We start from the raw sequence: 19,843 nt of genomic DNA, 5'->3' as shown, positions 1-19,843 counted from the left end.
TATTTCCTCTTCTTTCCCTTTCCATTAATTTCATATTTCCTTCCTTTCCTTTTATTGTTGCAACATTTACACCATATCATTATTGTTAAAACTATTATTATTATGCCAACTAATTGAAAGATTTTGACCTATAATAACTTTCCCAACGTTAGTAAACCAACTCACTATTGAAGAAATACTCTTTGTTAGTCTTTCCCATACACTGTGAACCTCCAGTGGTTTCAATTCTTCTTGAGGTTTTGTAATATTCTTTATATATCCTCTGATTTATTTGCTTTTATCCAGTATGTAAGTGCAACAATGTTGCACTTTCAACATTTTACAGACTCCGCCTTCCTTTGCCAATAATATATCAAGAGCAAGTCCATAGATCTAATTGCAACCCACTTAGAGGCATCTAAATTAAGAACCTCTGCATCGATTAGCGGTCTGAAATTGTTTAATAAAGCCTATGGTGCTATGACCGATAAACCAGTGCTAAAAGCATATGCTGCTATAGTACCCCCGCAATTTTTATACGGTGCAGAACTGTTATTTCTAAGTGGCAAGGAAAACTGGGATGTGGAAGAAGGTAAAAACCTAAAAAATGTATTTACTCTCCAGCAGTCAGCAATGGTTCAGGCCGTAAGACTGGAATTAGGTCTGACTTCATGGGGTACGCAAGTTGTTAGGGCCCTATTGCGCTTCTGGGAACGTCTAGAAATAGGCGCAATTACCAAAATATCCCAATGGTGTAAAAAGGAAATAAAGGACAGCGAATTAAAATGGGCATGAGAGACTAGGGGGAAATTAACAAAGCTATGTAATAAGATGAGCGCTAAAGTGTGCCCTCCTGTCTCCATGGCTAATATTGATAAAAAGTTACTCAGGTCGATGGCGAAGGAAATATCGCATGCACAGGACAAAAACTATCTTGCAAGTAAAGCTTCGATTTGTTTTATGATCGATGCATGGAATAATGATCAATGCTTCCCCTACATTGATAAGTTACCGGACCGCCAATTACGAAGTGAGGTTTTGAGGGTAAGAATTGGGGTAAACCCTTGCTATATGAAGAATCCAGTAAAGCGGGCTATGATCAATGAGGAGGGCAGCTGCACTTGCTTTTTAGGGTCCAAATGAGATATGCCGCATATCTTACTTGATTGTTTGAAATTTTTGGACTTACGTATAAAGTTTTTAAAACCAATATTTATGAAATATAAGATCAAAACTAGGACCCAGGCTGTGACACTGATGACAGAAATGGCCCACTTAGATATTGCTGTGGCTATGGGGAAATATGTGCAAAAAGTGAAGGCATTTTTATATCTTTTTAACGAGTTTTAACAACCAGTTATTTTAAAACAGATAATTGTGGGTTTTTAGATCAAATGTGTTTTAGGATATATTTATGTGTGTTAATGAAATGCCTTATTTAATGTTTTTTAGATGAACCTTTATTGATATGTATTGTTTGTGGACCAACGGTCCGAATAAACGTGAAATAAACCCTAACCGTAATTGCAACCATTTCTGTATTAATCATCAAGAAACCTCCAGCAGTATCAGTCAAAAGACGATCAACTACTGTTGACAATTGACAGATTCTACGAGAATTTAGAATGACTCCTACTGAAGGTATCAATGCACTAAAAATGTCACCTATTATTTCTGAGAAACTAGCTCTCTTTCTCCGTGTTAGTTCATTCGTGTTTTCATTGCGTCCAGTGATTCTTTTTACATGATATATCTTCGGAAAAACTATTCTGAAGTAGCAACTCCCATACCACCGTGCAGGCAGCTTATAGCTTCCTGTCTTTATAATCTGGTTCTGCTTCTTGTTTGAATGTTCACCTCAGGTATGTCAACCAATGGTATCCAGTCCTCCTGGCTTGTGCTCGGTTGTTCTTTGTCAGTCTCTTCAGAATCTGTCACTCTAGCTTCCTCGTCTGCACAACCTTCAGTGGTCTCAACTGGTTTAGTCAGTTGCAGTCTTTTTTCAGCAGGGGCTAGTACCCTTTTTGTGTGACTGGCATGGATCCAATTGGGCAAACCAGCACACTGCACTGCTGTAGTAGTGACTAGTATGATTTGCCATGGATCATCACACCTGGGTGCTAGGCACGACTTTCTGGTGTGCTTCTTCACTACCACCCAGTCTCCAGGATTCAAATCATGTGCCTGAGCCAGCTGCCTGGCAACTGCATTTTCTCCAACCTAGTGAGAGACAGAACGCACTAGGTCAGCTAATCTTTTGCAATAATCCAACACCAGATCCTGAGATATATTCAGCAATTTATGTCCTGGTATAAATGCTTGTCTCATTGCCCTTCCCATGAGAATCTCATGGGGACTCAATCCTGTGTTTCGATCACGAATACGTCTGAGTCCCATTAATACAAGAGGCAATGCATCTGGCCAACTCAGTGATATGGATGCACACACCTTTGCCAGTCTTGACTTGATTGTGCCATTCAATTGCTATACCACTCCAGAACTCTTTGGGCGGTATGCAGAGTGCAGTTTCTGTTCAATTTTGAATGCTTCACAGATTAATCAAATTATTTCATTATTAAATTGAGGTCCTCTGTCTGATTCCAAAGTTCCTGGAAAACCAAAGCATGGAATTAACTCTCTCGCCAACAATTTGGCAACTGTTACACTGTCATTTCTCTTAGCGGACTATGCCTCCACCCATCTTGAAAACAAACATACAATGACAAGGATGTACTTCATTCCCCTGCATGGTGGTAACTCTATAAAATCAAGCTGTAGTCTTATGAATGGTCCTTCTGCCTTTCCAATTTTTCCTCAACTGACCACTGTCTTCCTGCCTGGATTTATTTGTTGACAAACTAAACATTTCTGGCAAAGATTCTCTGTGACTACCCTGAACCTTGGGTTATACCAAACTTGTTTAAATAGTCTGATCATAGTGTCACTGCCTACACTGCCTCCCTTGTGGAGAAGTGTGGCTCAGGGGTTAGAGGCAGCAGACCCGGAAGCTGAGATCGGTCCTGGACCAGGGTTCAATTCCCCGCCTCGGCGGGTCTTGGGCTTAAAATTCCACGGACTCGATAATTCTCGCCCCGGTGCCTCCTCGACTCACGGGTTCACACTCTGCGACTCTGGGCAATAGCTTGCTTAATCTCCACAACAGCCCCTCGCGGCGGGATGCCTGACTTTCACCTTGTGGATACCCTGCAATCTCACAGGGGAATACCAGGAAGGGTTCCCTAAGCAAGCGCCGGGAAACCCACTGCGGGTAGCTGTGCGCTATATAAGCTCAACTACATTTACATTTACATGAGTGTCTCTATGATACATTCTTGCCATTTGAGAGAGCAAACAGTCTGGCATGATTGGTCGGCCATCAGGGTACACCCACACGTCATCTTCTCCCTTCCTTTCATAACCTGATTTTATCCAGTTTTCTTTTTCACTTACTTCTACCTCATCCTGCAACTGTCTCACCTCATCCCATGTTTCAAAAGCTGAGATTAGCATAAGTTGGCAGCTGATTCCACTTGTTTCAATTTTCTTGTTTATAGGCATATTATTTGTCGCACAGTATTGGGCAATCTTGTCAGCGTATCGATTACCAACCGCTACATAGTCATTTCCTGACTGGTGAGCAGCACACTTGACCACCGCTATTTCTTTTGGCAATTGTATTGCTTCCACCAGTTCTTTTACAAATTTCCCATTTCATATAGGGGATCCTGAAGAAGTCAGAAATCCCCTCTGCAACCAGAGCTGGACAAAGTCATGCACAACCCCGTAACCTTATTGGCTGTCAGTAAATATAGTCACTTTCCAATTTTTCCCAATTTTGCATGCTTTTATTAAAGCTATCAATTCGGCTACTTTTGCAGACTTGACTCCTGGTAAATAGGATGCTTCGATGACCACAGATATTTTGCAAACAGGATAAGCTGCACTCAGTCCTCCTCCTTCAAGTCTTAAACAAGAGCCATCAACAAATAATTCATGGTCTGACTCTTTCAGAGGCTCTTCCTGTATATAAGGGCAGGGCTTAGTACACATTTCAGTCACATCTAAGCAATCATGATCTGCTTCATCTTCTACTTCTTCACAATGTGAATCTGGCAACAACGTAGCAGGGTTCACCATTGTACACCTAATTACTGTCACATTTTCTGCTCCCATAATTATTCTTTCATACTTAGTCATCCGACTAGGAGTAAGATTCTGTGTTTGAGTTCTGGTTAAAAGAATCTCGACTGAATATGGAACATAGACTTTTACTAGATGTCCCATCACAATTGACTCACTTTGTTCTAGGCTCATACAGGTAGCAGCTACTGTTTTTAAGCAGCCAGGTAATTCTGAAGCCACAAGATCCAAAATAGCAGAAAAATATTCGACTGGACGTCGACTTAATTCATGTCTCTGGGTTAGGACTGAAACCGCATAACCCTCTCTTTCACAACAAAACAGTGCAAATTATTTCGTATAATCTGGCATACCCAGAGCAGGTGCCTTGCATAGACAATTCCTCAATTTTACAAATGCTTCCACACTTTCATCATCCCAAACTTATGGATCTTTCACTCTCTTTCATGTCATTTGAATCAATGGCTTTGCTAGTAAGGAAGAACCTACAATCCACTGCCGACCGTACCCTACCACTCCAAGAAACATTCTGATCTCTCTCTGTGTCTGCGTTAACTGCATTTGCTTGATTATTTTAATTCTTTCAGGGGTCACTTTCCTCACTCCCCTTTCTATCTGATGACCCAAGTATTTAACTCCTGTTCGCCAAAATTGTAATTTCTTTAGTGACACTTTGGGGGTCATTACGATGTCGGGCGGATTTCCTCTGCCAGGCTGGCGGTGGGCACCGCCAGCCTGGCGTAGGAAATCTGCCCGACATCCACTGCCCAATTCCCCCCCGCCATATTTGGATGGCGGGGGGGACCGCGGCGGTGTCAAACACCGCCCGCCTGTTTTCCGCCCGGTCGCCTTGCGGCCGGGGCGGAAAATGAGTAACATGGTGGCGGTGTCTGTTAGACACCACCCGCCATATTACTATTGGCATTTACAAATGCTTTTCCATGGCGGCAATGCCACCACGGAAAGGCATGCGGAGACTCCCTGCGGGGGCCCCTTGTGGGCCCCCTGGGAGTCCGGGGCTTGGGGGTGCACATGGGGGGTACCTATGGTACCCCCCTGCATTTCAAAGTGCGACATGGCAGGCACCATGCGGTGCCTGTCATGTTGAGCTTTGAAATGCACAGCGTGCATTTTTACCATTGCGGCGGGCGGAGATTTCAGCTCCGCCCACCTCAATGGTAAATATACAGGATGCGCCAGCCTGTGTGGCGGGCGGATCCTAAGGCCAAAATCGGGACCCCCGCCCTGTAGGCGGGCGGTCCACATTACCGAAAGGGTCGCCCGCCATACTAATAAAACCTTTGTGTCCTCCATCAGCCAAATGATTCAGCAATGAAATTGAATCAGTCACAGTCTTCTCAGGATTTTGATGCCACAAGTAAGTCATCGATATATTGAACTAAAACTGATTTTCTAGGCATAACTAACTTCTCTAGACACTTCTTCAATATTTGATTACATTGAGGGACTTTCTGTATACCCTTGAGGAACTCGATTCCGTGCCAAGATGCGATCTTCAAATTTAAAAGAAAAAAGATAATGGCAATCTGAATGTAAAGGAATGGAGAAAAAGGCTTGGCAAAAATCAATTACTGTAAACCATCCTGCATTCCAGGGTTTTGATAAATAATTACTGCTGATTTGGTACTATAGGACAATAAGGCACTACAATTTTATTAATATTTCTTAAATCCTGTACTATCCTGTATTTTCCGCTACGCTTTTTAAGTCTATTATAGGTGAATTACAAGGACTGCTCATTATCTCTTTTAGAATGCCCTGTTTAATGATTCGGTCAATCTCTGAAGATACTCCTGCTTCCACTTCTGGACTCATTTTGTATTGTCGGGTGTAAACCTTCTTTCACAGTCACCTTCACTCGGTCTACATTTGCCATTAACCCTATTTCTTTTACGGTGAAATCCCATACCTTTGGATTGAAGGTGGTTTCCAATTCTTCTGGTAAGTCATCTTTAGTCAATAAAGAATACATCTCATCTACCTCTGTGCCGTGTTTATCAATCCTTATCTTGTATACAATAGCTTCATCAGGGGTTTGAAAAGCAACACCATCCGGAGTGCAATAAATTGTGCAATTCATTTTCCACAGCAGATCTCTTCCTAATAAATTTACTGGACTGGAATTGCAAACTACAAATCTATGCATATCTTTAACATTTCCAATATGCACCTCTATGGGTTCTGTAAATGGGGTTCTAATCTGTTGATTCGAGACTCCAACAACTTGGATCGCTTCTCCCCAGAGGGGTAGGTTTGGGATGTCTGCTGTTCTCACTGTAGAACGGGTAGCACCAGTATCCAACAGAAAAGTGATATCATTGCCTTCCTCTTTCCCATCTATAAATGGACCAGACTGATCTACCGGCAAGGATGCACCAAGTACGCACTCCTCTTCCTCCCCCCTCAGGCACTGTCATTGCTCATATTCACTTTCATGGTTATTTTGTAAAAGGTATTGTGAAATCACTGAATTTTTCATACCATTTCCTCCTAAGGTCCGGCGTCCGCACTGTAATTTGGCTTATTCACAAAATTTGGCATAGGGGAGGTGGCACCTGACACTGCTGATTAACTACCTGCTGCGGCTGATTCATAATGCATCTGTGGATTTAAATTTTGGTTTGGGCCATTATTATTCTGAATATTCTCACACTCGTTTTTCCAATGTCCAAGCTTTCCGCACCCATGACAAGGAAACTTTTTCTTTGCATCCTCTCTTCATTCGTCCCCTTGATTTTTCACCATTCGCTGCATTATCATTCTGATTCTGTTCTTTCACCTGCCCATTAGTCTGACGATTTAATACAAGTTCCTGTTGTACTGCCGATTTCACTTGTGCCCACATAAATTTTTCTTTTAGCTTTTTATGGCTTGCCTCAATATCATCCCCAAAATATTACGCGTAATTTAAAATGTCGTCAATTGGCTTTCCCTGCCAATTCAACATGTGTTCTTGAATCATCTGACTGATTTCTGGTTTCAGACCATACACAAATCGATACAGAAAATGACCCATAGCCTTATCTCCAATGTTCTCAAAACCACTATACTGTTTAAACACCTGCAACAGTCGTTTATAATATGCATGAACAGATTCATTTGGCTCTTGTGTTGTTCCATCTATTTTTACCCAATCTGTTTCCTTAGGAGGAATTTTCCCTTTCAAGAAAGTAATTACTTGGTGATATTTCTTCATCACATCATCTGAGGGTGCTCCTATTTTTGAATCTCTTGAACACTCTTCACTTGGCCAATCAACTGTGATCTTACATTCCGACCATAAATCAGCAGGTACTACTATGTCAAACAGACCATCCAAGTCTTTCAACAAAACCTTGAAAATGTTCACAAACCTTTCAACCTGTTTGTACCAATCAACTGGTTAATCTCTCAATTTAGGGAAGTCATTTGTAAATGGCAAAATATCTTGTCGACTCCATGGAACATGAACATATCCACCACCAGGAACCTCTCTCATAGGACACAATGTTTCTACTTCTCCTGACTATTTTAACATATATTCAGTAGACACTTCTTTTGCCTGTGCTTCCTCCTTCTTCCGTGTCAACCTTGTCCTCTACTTGTCAATGTCTCCCCATTTTTGCAAGATAATCATCAACTCCTTAACTTGTAAGTTCGTACCAAATACATTCATATTTTCTAAATCTTTGCCAGTAAATTCTACTCAATATGGTTTCTGTAGCACTTTTGATCTCCTTAAGTCTATTCCCATCTCTGAAGCAAGCTCTGTTAATTTCTCATGAAACAATTTAGCATTCCTGGTTATGCTCCTACATATAAACAACAACTCTTCTTCATTATAAGTGTTTAATCGTTCTATTCCTACCTTCCCAGCTATCATCTCTTCCAATTCTACTTTCAGTTTGTATGTATCTAAAATCTTTGAGGGTGAGCTTTGTTTTTCTATTCCCTGCGCCCACCTCTCCAGAACTTCTGGAGTTACCACTGTTGAACTTCTGGCTCCTGACGATACCACTGACCTTCCTTCTTTTGAACTACTGGGTGTAACTCTTTTCGGGGTTTCATTTACGAATTCCCTAATCGGCAGATCCATTAATGAAATTACTGAATCCCACTCACTGGCTTGGTCATCAGTTATTACCATTTCTTTTCTAGGATTATTCAAAGGAGTTTTTACAGCTTGTGGTTTTGGACAATTTACTTTGTCTCCATACAAAGGAAAAACAGGACCTATATTAATGGGTATTGTCAATGCTTCAGGGTTCACATTTAGTTGGCTTATTTTCTGTATTAATTCCTCTCTGTTTTTATTCAACACTTCTTTTTCTTTATCTTGAAGTAACCTATTAACCACATGAATGCTACAGCAATTCATCCTCTGTGCTGCAGATCCATGTTTCCCATTGTTCATGACGAGCTCAACTCGTCATGAGCACACAAGCAGTGTACTGCATGACGAGCTGAGCTCGTCATGAGCATGGAAGGGGTTAACTGATGCATCATGTAAAATCTGTGGAGTCCAGGGTGATCCCATGACTGGTGCACTCGGGGTGACTCTACTGGGTCCTTCCTGATACAGCAGAGGGTTTTTAGTTAAAATGTCCTCCAAAAATTCATCATTTGATTCACCATAACCTGTCACTTTCTTGTGTTTTGTTTTCTCCTTACACTTGCCCCCTGACTGTTCCTCAGCCATTAACACTGGATATAAACCTTCCGATACCATTGCTCTTCTCCATTGTTTCATCTGACCCTCACATGACTCATGCAAATACCTAGGAAAATGACCCATCTATCTTCCAGTTCTTTTTTCTCTCGTTCATATGATTCAGTCTCCCATTCTTCTAATGCCTCATACTGCGTCATCCTGGGTCTCAGATCTAAATCATTCATCCGCATTCTCAAATTCTGAAAAATTCTCCCATTAAATGTACCATGCTATGAAAATGCCAAAACACCATCACCTTTTGTGTATTCTATCCAATTCTCCATCCATACACATGTATGATATCCTCTCTCCATCATCATAAATGAAGCAGGCGTCTTTGGCGGTGGAATAGGAATTCTCTCTCTAGTCAATACAGGCCTATCTTTCTTAAAGAAATTCTTAATTCTCTTTATTAATGACATTTTTCTCTTTTCTCCATACATTCTAGACACTCGATGCATAAAAGATAATCTGCAAACTCTCAAGCTTTTTTGTCATGGCGACTTAAGTAAAATGGCAAATGAGAATCAACCATTCAATTGTTCATCAACCAATCTTAAAACAGCTTTCATCCAATCACCCAATCAGATTGCGGCTCACGCTCCTGATCTGACCAATTCCAGCATCAGTTCTGCTCCTTACTACTGACCCCTCCTTTACAATTTTGCGTCAGTCACACGCTCGCTGTTTCAACCTATCCCAGCGCGGCTTTCTGTGACATCAGTGCAACTCTGGCGACTGACCCTCTCTTCACAAGGTAATACGAAAACTTATTTTCTTAATGCTTTGCATTAATTCTTCGTTAATAACGACATAAAAAAAATTGCTACTCTGTCTGTTCCACTAAAACAAAAGGATATATTATTTCTTTCCACTGCGATTAAAACCTTCCTGTTAGACCTGTCAGCCCTAGGGTGGTCTTTCCCTGTTTTTTTCGCCATTGCCTTATTTTTTCCACCCTCTTTTTTGTTGGCCTTAGGCCTCAGAGTACCTTCCCATTGCTAATCAATGTTAAGGTACAGGTGCTCTCTTCCTCCAACATGGCTGCCACAGGCCCCTGCTACTGCAGAGTGGCCTTTTTAATAGCACCCTAGTTTCTAGGAGCTGGCTGGGACCCTTAAACATTGTTGCAACACCAGCCCCCCTTTTTCTCCCATAGCTAGAGTAGGGAAGTTCCTGGAACCTTCCAGAACAGGGGAGGGGTCTGCTTTTGCCGCCTGAGAGAGTGATCACCTGACCTGGGCATACTTAAGGGAAGGAGGGAAAGTTTCAGTTAGGGGCAACACTGACCTGGGGGAACCTACGCAGGAGACTTAGGCGGTAGGGCCTAGAGGGGGACTTATGCCACTGGGGGTGACAGGGCTTAGGCGCTGCCCACCAAGCTGAGTGAGGGACCCTGCTCTAGCCCACTGATTTGGCCCGGAGGGAGGGGAACCCAGGGACCACTTGAAGTGATCTGCTGAGACTATCCTGCCATCAGCCTCCAACTCAACCCCCTTCAAGAAACTTCCTATCAAGGGCGCAGGAACCAACAAGCGCCAAGAGGAACCCCTGACTGCCCACATGACTACTGGGGATCAACCAGGTACTGGGCTGTGTCACTTCTGCGCCCCTTTGTCTTAACCTGGGGCCCTGGGCTGTCCTGATTAAATCCCATTTGCTGTCCTGCCACTGCCGTGGGGCCTGTCCTGCCTAATTGCCTTATTCGAGTGGATTACCCCTCAAGCGCTCTCCTGCTGTGCTCTTGGAGAAGCGCTGTCGACCCCAGAACTGCTCTGCCAGAAAATCGCTGTATTTTCCCCCAAGCGCTGGATTACCCAAGACTGCTGCGCCGCCGAACTGCTCCTGAAGCGCTGTATGTCTCTTGAGCGATGTGGCACCAGAGACTGTTGGACCCGAAGTGCCGCTTTTGCTCCCCTGTGAGCCCCCGAGAAACGCTGTGCCTGTGAGCGCTGTTGACCGCCCCGCGCTGTGGCCCGTGAAGAGCTGCCTTCCATGGTAGCTCACCGCTGCGGCCCGGGAGTCCTTGGAGCCTCCACGCCAACGTTGCGACGCGCCGCCCCTTCGGCGGAGCCGCACCGTCATCATCGCCCCCTCTGTGGCCCTCGGAGCCAGAAAAAGGCCGCCGCATCATGTCCACAGGCCGAGCTAGGCCTGAAACCGCCTACACCCGCACCATGTGACGGGGGTGCCCGGCCACGTCACAGGCCGCGCCCCCGCCCTTGATGTGCTGCGATTGGCCCTTCAAGCGAGGCTTCCGATTGGCCCAACGCCGGGAGAAGCCCCGGACCGGCCCGAGAATCGCTACGGAGGGGGCCTGGAGGAGTAGGAGCCCCCCTCCATCCGGCTGCACCCTCGGGGTCGGCCCTACCATCAGCGCGGGCCCCATGTAGCCCTACTGTGCCCCGTAGCCAGCCCCAGCAGTGCCGGAAACACATCGGAGGGCTCTAAGAAGAGCGAGGGCCCTCCACCCTTCCCAGAAAATGCCGCAAGGGCCCGGGAGGGCCGAAGAGACAGGTAACCCCCGGGGAGGCGGGCGGAAGGCCCCGAGAGCACCCCTCCCCTGGAAAGACTATTGTTGAGCGCTGTTGGCCCCGGTGGTGCTTATAGCACAAATTAAACTGGGCAGTAACCCTTTATTGACTGGTGAGCCGGCAAGGCTATCCCCTGACTTGGGGGACCTGATTGACAATTATCCTTGAGACCCGGTTAACGAGATGTTACCCTGCTTTCAGTGAGAGGTTGTTTGAGCCTGCAGGCCCCAGAGTTACCGATGCCTAATTAAATGTTTTACCTATGCCTAATGAAATGTTTGCCTTCCACAATGAGATGGTTATTTTTACCTAATGAGATGGTTATTCTTGCATAAGGAGAAGTTACCTGATTTCTAATGAAATGCTTTGTACTGCAGAAGGAGTTGTTGACTCAATGCCTACAGTGTATAATGAAATGTTTATTGCTGAGTAATGAAACGTTTATTCCTTTAATGAAATGGTTATTGAGACATGCTACATTGATTATTGAACTGCTCCCTTTGCTCCCCTGATGAAATGCTTTGATGAGATATTGATACCTTGAGTATTGATTACCCGGATTCTGCTTCTAGATAAAGCTTATTGATTTTATTCAACCTAACGGGTGTGGTGTCAGTCATTGTGTGCGTTTACTGGCTCAGTGGATGTGTGTGCTGCATGGTCACTTTACACCTAAGCTTTCGAGTGCCTACCTGCTAGCGCCAAGCTACCCCCTGTGGGATTGGAGACCCCAGTTCCTACACTTCCGCTTACTCTTCATCCACTGCGAGTAAAAATCTTCAGCTTACCCTTCACTCAAACTCAAGAGAAACTAATACTCGTACAGTGTTACCCTTTCTAGGTGATATAAGACCAAAGTTTCACCAGCTAACCCTTTTCGCTATCATTCACACTCACTTTTATACGAAATTGTTCCTAATTTAACACTGCCAGCCCTGCGTAGCTTCTCAGTGCTATCCCATCAGACAAGTAACCTCACTTCAGTGTGGCTTCCATTTACCACCCGCTATTCATTCCCCGGGAATTTTCCAGACAACATAAAACAAGATGCTAACTCTTTTGTTAAACAAAAATCAATAATCAATACTTATCACCAAACGTGTCAATAATAACCATAGCTCTGCTACCAGAAAACTGATCCAGCGGTGAACCAGCAACAGGTATTCCAATACCATATAGACACCTGGGCCCATAAACTCACATACACACACTCAACCTGGTAACAACAGCTGGAGTCTAAGTTTATTTTTGTTTGCTGAAATTTCAAGATTAGTTACCTCGTATTCTTAACTAATATATTCACTGATCAAAAAGTTCTTTCCTCTGGTCGATGGACCATTAGTTGAACTAGTCGAATCATCAACACATACTTTATAGTTGGTCCAGAAAGTGTTCTTTCTGTGATTTGATGTAAATCTATTCAGTAGTTTTTGAGTTTTTAAAGACTTTTTTTATAGAGATCTAAGGAAGCTGAGGGTCTGGGATCTAACAGATCTCTAAATGAGATCTATTTCGCTTCCACCACATCAACCAGAAAGTGGTGACAGCCATCTTGAGACTCTGTCTCATCAGAGCCCTAAGAAAGAACAACCCAAAAAACATAAAGGGGCGGGGTAGGAATACCCTCACCCCCTAGGCCTGGTGGTGAGGTCTCAAAACGTTATTTTTTATTTTGTTGCAAATTTGCAGAGGATCTGAGAATCTACAGCAACGTTGAAAAAAAGAAGTACAGTCTCCTGAGCTTACTTTTCTTTGCCCCGTGGGTGGACCAAGTCTGTGGGGTCTAAATACTCTTCATATTAAGGTGAAGTGGGGTTCACGCAGCCCCCCTCCCCTGGCTGAATTTGACCAGCCAATTTCACACAGTCCCGCACCCCGATTTCAGCCCCAGGGTCTCCATCCCTCAAGGCCTGACCCCATTAGAATAAGGTGAGAGGGGAGCATGCAGCCCCACTCCTGAGCTGATTTCGGCCCTGGCGACCCCCTTACCTATGGCAAGGCCTTAAAACAAATGAGGAAATGGGGCCGTGTGGGTCCCCTCCCAGAGCCATTATTGGACCTGGAAACCCCATCACCCAGGGCCCGGCTCCTACTATGTCCCGGAGTGCCTACCCCCAGGACATAGTGTCTTTGCTCTTGCAATTTTGAAGCTCCCACCAAGTGAGAGCAAACACTAAGGGCCCAATTCACAAAGGTAAAGTTTGACCAACAGTCCAAGTTTAGACCAAAAGTCTAACTTTATTACTTTTCTGTATTCACAAAGTTAAGTTAAGTAAAGTAAAGTAAAGAATCTTTACGACTGCAGAGATTACGCACATGAGCCAGAGGTACCGCACTTGGTGCGGAATCCCGCACTTGGGGACGAATCAGCAATCGGGGTGGAATTCCATACCGGTGTGGAGATTCCACCCAGAGTGCAGAATCTCTGCCCTGAGTACAGAACCTCTGCATTTGTAAACATACTACTCATAACTTACGTTTGTGAATACCAAAAAGTAGTAACGTTAGACTTTTGGTCTAAACTTAGACTTTTGATCTAACTTTACCTTTCTGAATTGGGCCCTGAAACAACTTCCAGCGGGCAGGAGCATGTAAAATACTCCTGCCCACTGTGAGCGAACTTTTTATCTGTTTTCATGCCCGCACTCAAGCGGGCAAGGAAACAGATGAAAATGTATCCTGTCTGCAGGTACCAGCATTTTTACTGCTCTCTACAGGAGCAATGCCTGCTCCAGCCGGAGGTGGGGAGCTAGCTTGGGCCATTGGGGCATTGGGGATACCCTTGCAGCATCCAACAAAAAGAAAGTGGGTGACCTGAAGGACTCCAGGGCACCCACCAGTTACTGGCCAGGTCCCGTGGGTTCGGGTCCCTGGGACCTAAATCAGCCCATATTCACTGAAAAAAACATAGGTTTTCCAGACGTTATAGTTAGGAATTAGCATTTAAAAAACCTTTCAAATTCACTAAAAAACATAGGTTTCAGGGACGGTATAGTTAGTTGGACATTTGACTATAAAACCAGAGAAATTCGCCCGTTATAGTTAGTTGAGCTAACTATAGCTTGTGCGCCCGCAGTGCACTGCTGATGATGTCACATATTACATCACTCATGACATGCTCAGTGACATCACTGATGAAATCTCAATTGATATCCCTGATTACTTCACTGATGACATCATCCAGCGAATGTGTGTTTCTGTAAAGTTTAAATATTTTTCATATATATCTATGCCAATGTGTATTGAAGAATGAGTGGATTCACAAGCGCCTGAAGGGATTATTTAGTAGGTGCATGACTGACTGTACAATTGAGTGATTGAACGTGTCTTACTGAATGCATGGGTTAGTGACTAAACTGTGTGAAAGTCTGTATTAGTCTCTCTCTCAGTTGGCGTGTAAGCGGCTGCATGGGTTGGTGAGTAGCTACATGAGTGTCTATATGGGTTATTGATTTGTTGTCTGAGTATCTGTATGGGTGCCTGAGTGTCTGCGTGGGTGGGTGGGGGGGTGTGACTCTGTGCATAGATGTCTGAGTGGGTATTTCACTGGTTATAAGGATTCAAAAGTGCATTTGGGAAGGGCTGTATGGATGAGTTAGTATGTGTATGGGTGTGTTAATGAGTGAATGAATGTCTCAGTGGTATATGTGTAACTACATATGTTTTAAGGCAGTATATATGAGTGTTGGAGTATATAACTGACTATACGTGAGAGTAAGTTATTTGAAGTGTGGGTGTATAAAGGAGTGGCTGCTTGTATCAGTGATTGTATAAGACAGTAAGTATGTTTTAGCATCTGCATAAATAAGTGATGTGGTGTGTGTATAAATAACTGAGTTGATGTGTATAACTGTATACATGAGTAAATGGGCATGTGATTGATTCTTTGCATGACTGGCTGCGTGTATGAGTAACTCTATGGATGAGTGGCGGAGTGTGACTGTATGTGTAGGAGTATGAGTGCATATTACAGTACTGTATTGATGAGTAACTGCATGTATAAGTGACTGAATGTGTGTGTAGACCTATGAAATAGTGGGTGGTATGTAGTATCTGGCATTGTTGTGTGTATGTTTTCAAAAATAGTAGTCTGTATTTTAGAGTGGGTGTATCAAAGTTTATATTACGGCATCAGATTATCACATCGATGATGACATCAGTGATGTCATTTGAGATGTCATCAGTGATGTCACTGACCATGTCATGTGTGATGCAATATGTGACGTCATCAGCAGTGCATTGCGGGCGCGCGAATTGTAGTTAGCTCATATATATAACGGCCAAATTTCTCTGGTTTTATATGAGTCAAATGTCCAACTAACTATAACGTCCCTGAAACCTATGGTTAAATCGTCAAATGTGATGCAGCGTGGGCAACGAAATTAGTTTTATTTATTTTTATCAGTACTTACCTCTAATGGTCCAACCCCCCACCCTGACCCTCCCCTGCCTGACGTCACCGCCCCAGTATAACGCCCGGCACGGGCCGCGCCTGATATAAATATATATATAGCAAAATAATTCCCTTCCGTAGCTTTGTCCAGACACAAGGGAGCACCCAGTATAAGTCAAAACAATAGCCTTTCAGGCATAGAGTGACGCATACATCAGGCAAAAAAGAAGCTGAGAACTCTGGGTAGTTCTCAAGTTTAGGTGGAAAGCTGCTCCTGTATAGAGCACTCTCAACACCAGCGACACTCTAGATCTGCTCACTCTAAATGTCTTCTTTTCTATCAAAGTCTTTAATCATAGGATTAGAACAGTGCCTACCACGTCAGGATAGAAGGGGACAAAGTATTTTGCCATTTCTATGGCAAAGTCTTTAAGCATAGGACTAGTACGGTGCTGTCCATGCCGAACTCTAAAATGACAAAAGCCTTTTTACCACTCGAGGCATAGTATTACAGCTTTAAATTGGTAAAATACCAATCAAGACAACTTGAAATGAATAAAAGCAACCCCTGAAACGTGTTTTGCTCTCATTAGAGCTCTTAAGAGAGGTATAGCTTTATCCGGAAACAAGGGAGCACCCAGTATATGTAAAAACAATAACCTTTCAGGCATAGAGTGACGCAAAAATTATGAAAAATAGAAGCAAAGAACTCTGGGTAGTTCTCAAGTTTATGTGTAAATCAGCTTCTGTATAGAGCACCCTCAACACCAGCATCACTCTAGATATGCTCACCCCAAATGTCTGCTTTTCTAGCAATGTCTTTAAACAGAGGATTAGCACAGTACCATCCATGCCGAGATAGAAGGGACAAAGTCTTTTGCCATTTCTACGGCAAAGTCTTTAAGCATAGGACTAGCACAGTACTGTCCATGCCGACCTGTAAAATGACAAAAGCCTTTTACCACTCCAGGCACAGAATTACAGCTTTCAAATGGTAAAATACCAATCAAGCCAACCTGAAAGGTTAAAAGCATTCCCTGGCACGTGTTTTGCTCTCATTAGAGCAGATGGGACTGGAGCTCACAATGCACAACGATATCAAGGCAGCCCATATGGGGCTGAAATACAAGATGGGACAAACATACAGTGTGGCATGCTGTCAGTGTAAGGACAAGGATCTGTACCTTTTTATTCAAATATAATGACTCACTGAGGCAGCAACGTTGATATGGCATTATAACAACAAACATTGATATGTTACCTTACTAGCAAGGCTGCGTTAATAGAAAGAACATTCTCACAGTCCTTTCTTATTTGCCACTACTATGAATTCACCTATGAGGAGAATGTGTTTACTATTTATTATATAGTAATATATTACCTACGGGCGGCCGCCATTAGATAGTTATATGTCGTTTCCAAAAGAAGAGTGTTTTTTCATTTGCCAATAACTTTGGCATCGCTTGCTGAATTCAAGCTACATTTTCCATACTAGTTTGCTGCTCACTTCAAAGTTTCGGGGTGATCCTTCAAGTGGGGGCTGAGAAAAAAGGGGCTCCCAAAATGCATTTTACCAATGATCATTTAGACATGGTTACAGCCCGAATAACTGAACGTAATTACACCAAATGTGGTACAAAGTTAGCGGGTTGTCCAGAAAGCAAGGTATTTCCAATTGTACATAAAGAGATGCAGGGGATCCGCGATCCCTCCCGATCTCTTGCTGAGATCTGATTGGCTGCCAACATTAAAAACCTGGAAATGTTGGCGACCATTTTGGGACTCGACTTGAAAAAACATTTGAAAAAGGAAAGGGGGCATGGTAGAAATACCCTGCTCCCCTGGGCCTCTAGCCAAAAAGCATTTTATTTTTAAAACTCTCAGCGGGATCTGTTGATCCTGTCATTCATTTTTTTTTAAATGAAGCTTGGGCTCCCGTGCTTTATTTGCGATTGGACCAAGTCCCAGGGGAATTTTGACATTTTGGGAGTGAGGGTGGACAGACCCCTCTCCTGGGACTTTTTAATGTCTCAGGGTCCACCACCTCTCTGGGGCTTATTTTTTTTTAATGTGGGGCCTCTCGGACACCCCTGGGCCCATTGACCACCATCTCCTTGGGTCTATATGTCAAAAACAAAATGGCTGGGGTCTCTTGGACTCCCCTATGCCCTGGGGACCATCACCTCTATAGGGCTAATTCTTTGTTATGGGGGTCTAAGGGACCCTCACGGGCCCCAGCGACCACCACCTTTCTGGGGCCAAGCTCTTTTTGTAAATATGAGAGAAGCACCAGCGGCCAGTACCTCCCTGGGGCAGGTTCACCATCAAGAAAGGAGGAGGTGCCATGCAGCCCCCCTCCTGGAGCCATAGTTGGCCCTGGGGACCGCCACCACCCAGGGATGGCTATGTCCCGGAGAGCTCACCACCGGGACATAGCTATTTGCTATTGCTTGGCAGGAGCTTTACCAGCTCCAGCCAAGCCACAACAAATGCTGTGCTACCAGCAAAGCAAGAACATTAAAAACGCTCTTGTTAGCTGGAAGCGCAGCAGAATTGCTTTTAGACACAGGAAGCTGCCTTTCCAGCAGATCCCTATGTCGAAAAGCAGTGCCTGCTCCACCAGGAGATGATTAGCCAGCAGGCACTGTGGGGCTTTCAGGCTTCCCCTGTAGTCCCCAGCGAAAGTGACTGGGTGCCCTGAGTGGGACCAAGACACAAAGTATAGAGGCCGGGCCCCGTGAGATGAGGTCCTTGGGGTCGAAATCAGCCCAGTAGGGAAGGTCACACAGCCCTCTCCTTTAATTTGAAAAAAAATAATATTAAAAAGGCTACGCCCAGGGGGATGGGGTCCCTGGGGCGTAATCAGCCCGGTGGAAAGCTGCGTGACCCCTCCTCTGAAATATTCCCCGGGTTGGGGCCCTCTCACTCTTTCCAAAAGGGCCTTGCCATGGGTAATGGAGTCCTCAGGGCCAACATTGGCCCAGGGAAGGGTGGGCACGCAGCCCCCCCCACTAATACAAACAGAAAAATAAAAAAAAAAGGTGGCCCAGCAAGTCGCTGGAGGCCCCACCCCCCTTCACCACTACTCTGCAAACAAGTTTCCTGGCATACTACTAGTTGGTCCTTGGGGGCCAATTACCCCTCCTGCTACCTCCAGTGAGTCCCACACAGCAGGATAGCTTCGAGGTCAATGGAGTCCCCACCCCTACTCTGCATCACTCAGCGAACATGGGGGCATATTATCAAGGACGGGCGATACATTATCGGAATTCCAAACGAAGCCCATGTTAGATGTCTTCACATCTAACATGGGCTTCGATAGGAATTCCATAGAGCAAATTATCAAGGCCATTATCGCCGCTTAATGTATCGCCTGTCCTTGATAATAATCCCCTTGACTCCTTGTGCACTACTGGTTGATGGATGAAGTCTCCTTGGATGCTGAGGGTCCTTGGGATCCAGGAACCCCTTCTGTTACCTCCAGGTAGTCCCACACAGCCGGATGCTGAGAGGTCTTTGGAGGCCATGACCCTATGTCCACCACTCTGCAAACGCTCTTCCTGGCACTTACTGGGTTGGGACATGAAGTCCCCTTTGCTCTGGGGGGTCCTTGGGGGCCAACTATCCCTCCTGTTACCTCCAGTAAGCCCCACACAGCTGGAATGATTAGTGGTCTTCTGAGACCACACCCCTGTTCTCCACCACTCTGCAAATGTGACTACTAGTTAAAAAAAACATAGAAATTCATAAAAAAAAACAAAGGGTACAGAGACATTAGAGTTAGGAAATAGAATTAAAAAAGGGTTACGTGCATGAATCACCCACCTCTTATTTATAAACGTGTGGCTGGGTGTAGTACATTGTTATTTACTCTCTCACTTATGATGATTTGTAGGCTGATATAATGAAAATGTCATGTTTTGTAGTTTTAAGATAAATACCACCAGCTCTGCACAGAAGGGGTTTTGGAGTGCTGATTCCTCTTGTGGGAATGGTTGATATATGCAATGTATGATTGGGATTTCTATGTTTGAAATTACCACATGTTAACATCAAAAAGGCCATAAGTTCATATCACACAAGTTA

At 44.2% G+C, this 19,843-nt stretch overlaps 1 protein-coding gene across 1 annotated transcript in view; it reads right to left on the bottom strand.

The window, feature by feature from the left end:
* LOC144819203 (C-type lectin domain family 12 member A-like) overlaps positions 1 to 19,843 on the bottom strand; it is a 254,430-nt gene that overhangs the window by 67,399 nt on the left and 167,188 nt on the right. The gene's annotated exons all lie outside the window — the stretch shown is intronic.

The sequence above is a fragment of the Lissotriton helveticus genome, chromosome 2_1 (genome assembly GCF_964261635.1).
Source record: "Lissotriton helveticus chromosome 2_1, aLisHel1.1, whole genome shotgun sequence".
Taxonomy (NCBI): Eukaryota; Metazoa; Chordata; class Amphibia; order Caudata; family Salamandridae; genus Lissotriton; species Lissotriton helveticus.
This window is presented reverse-complemented; position numbering and strand designations above follow the sequence as displayed.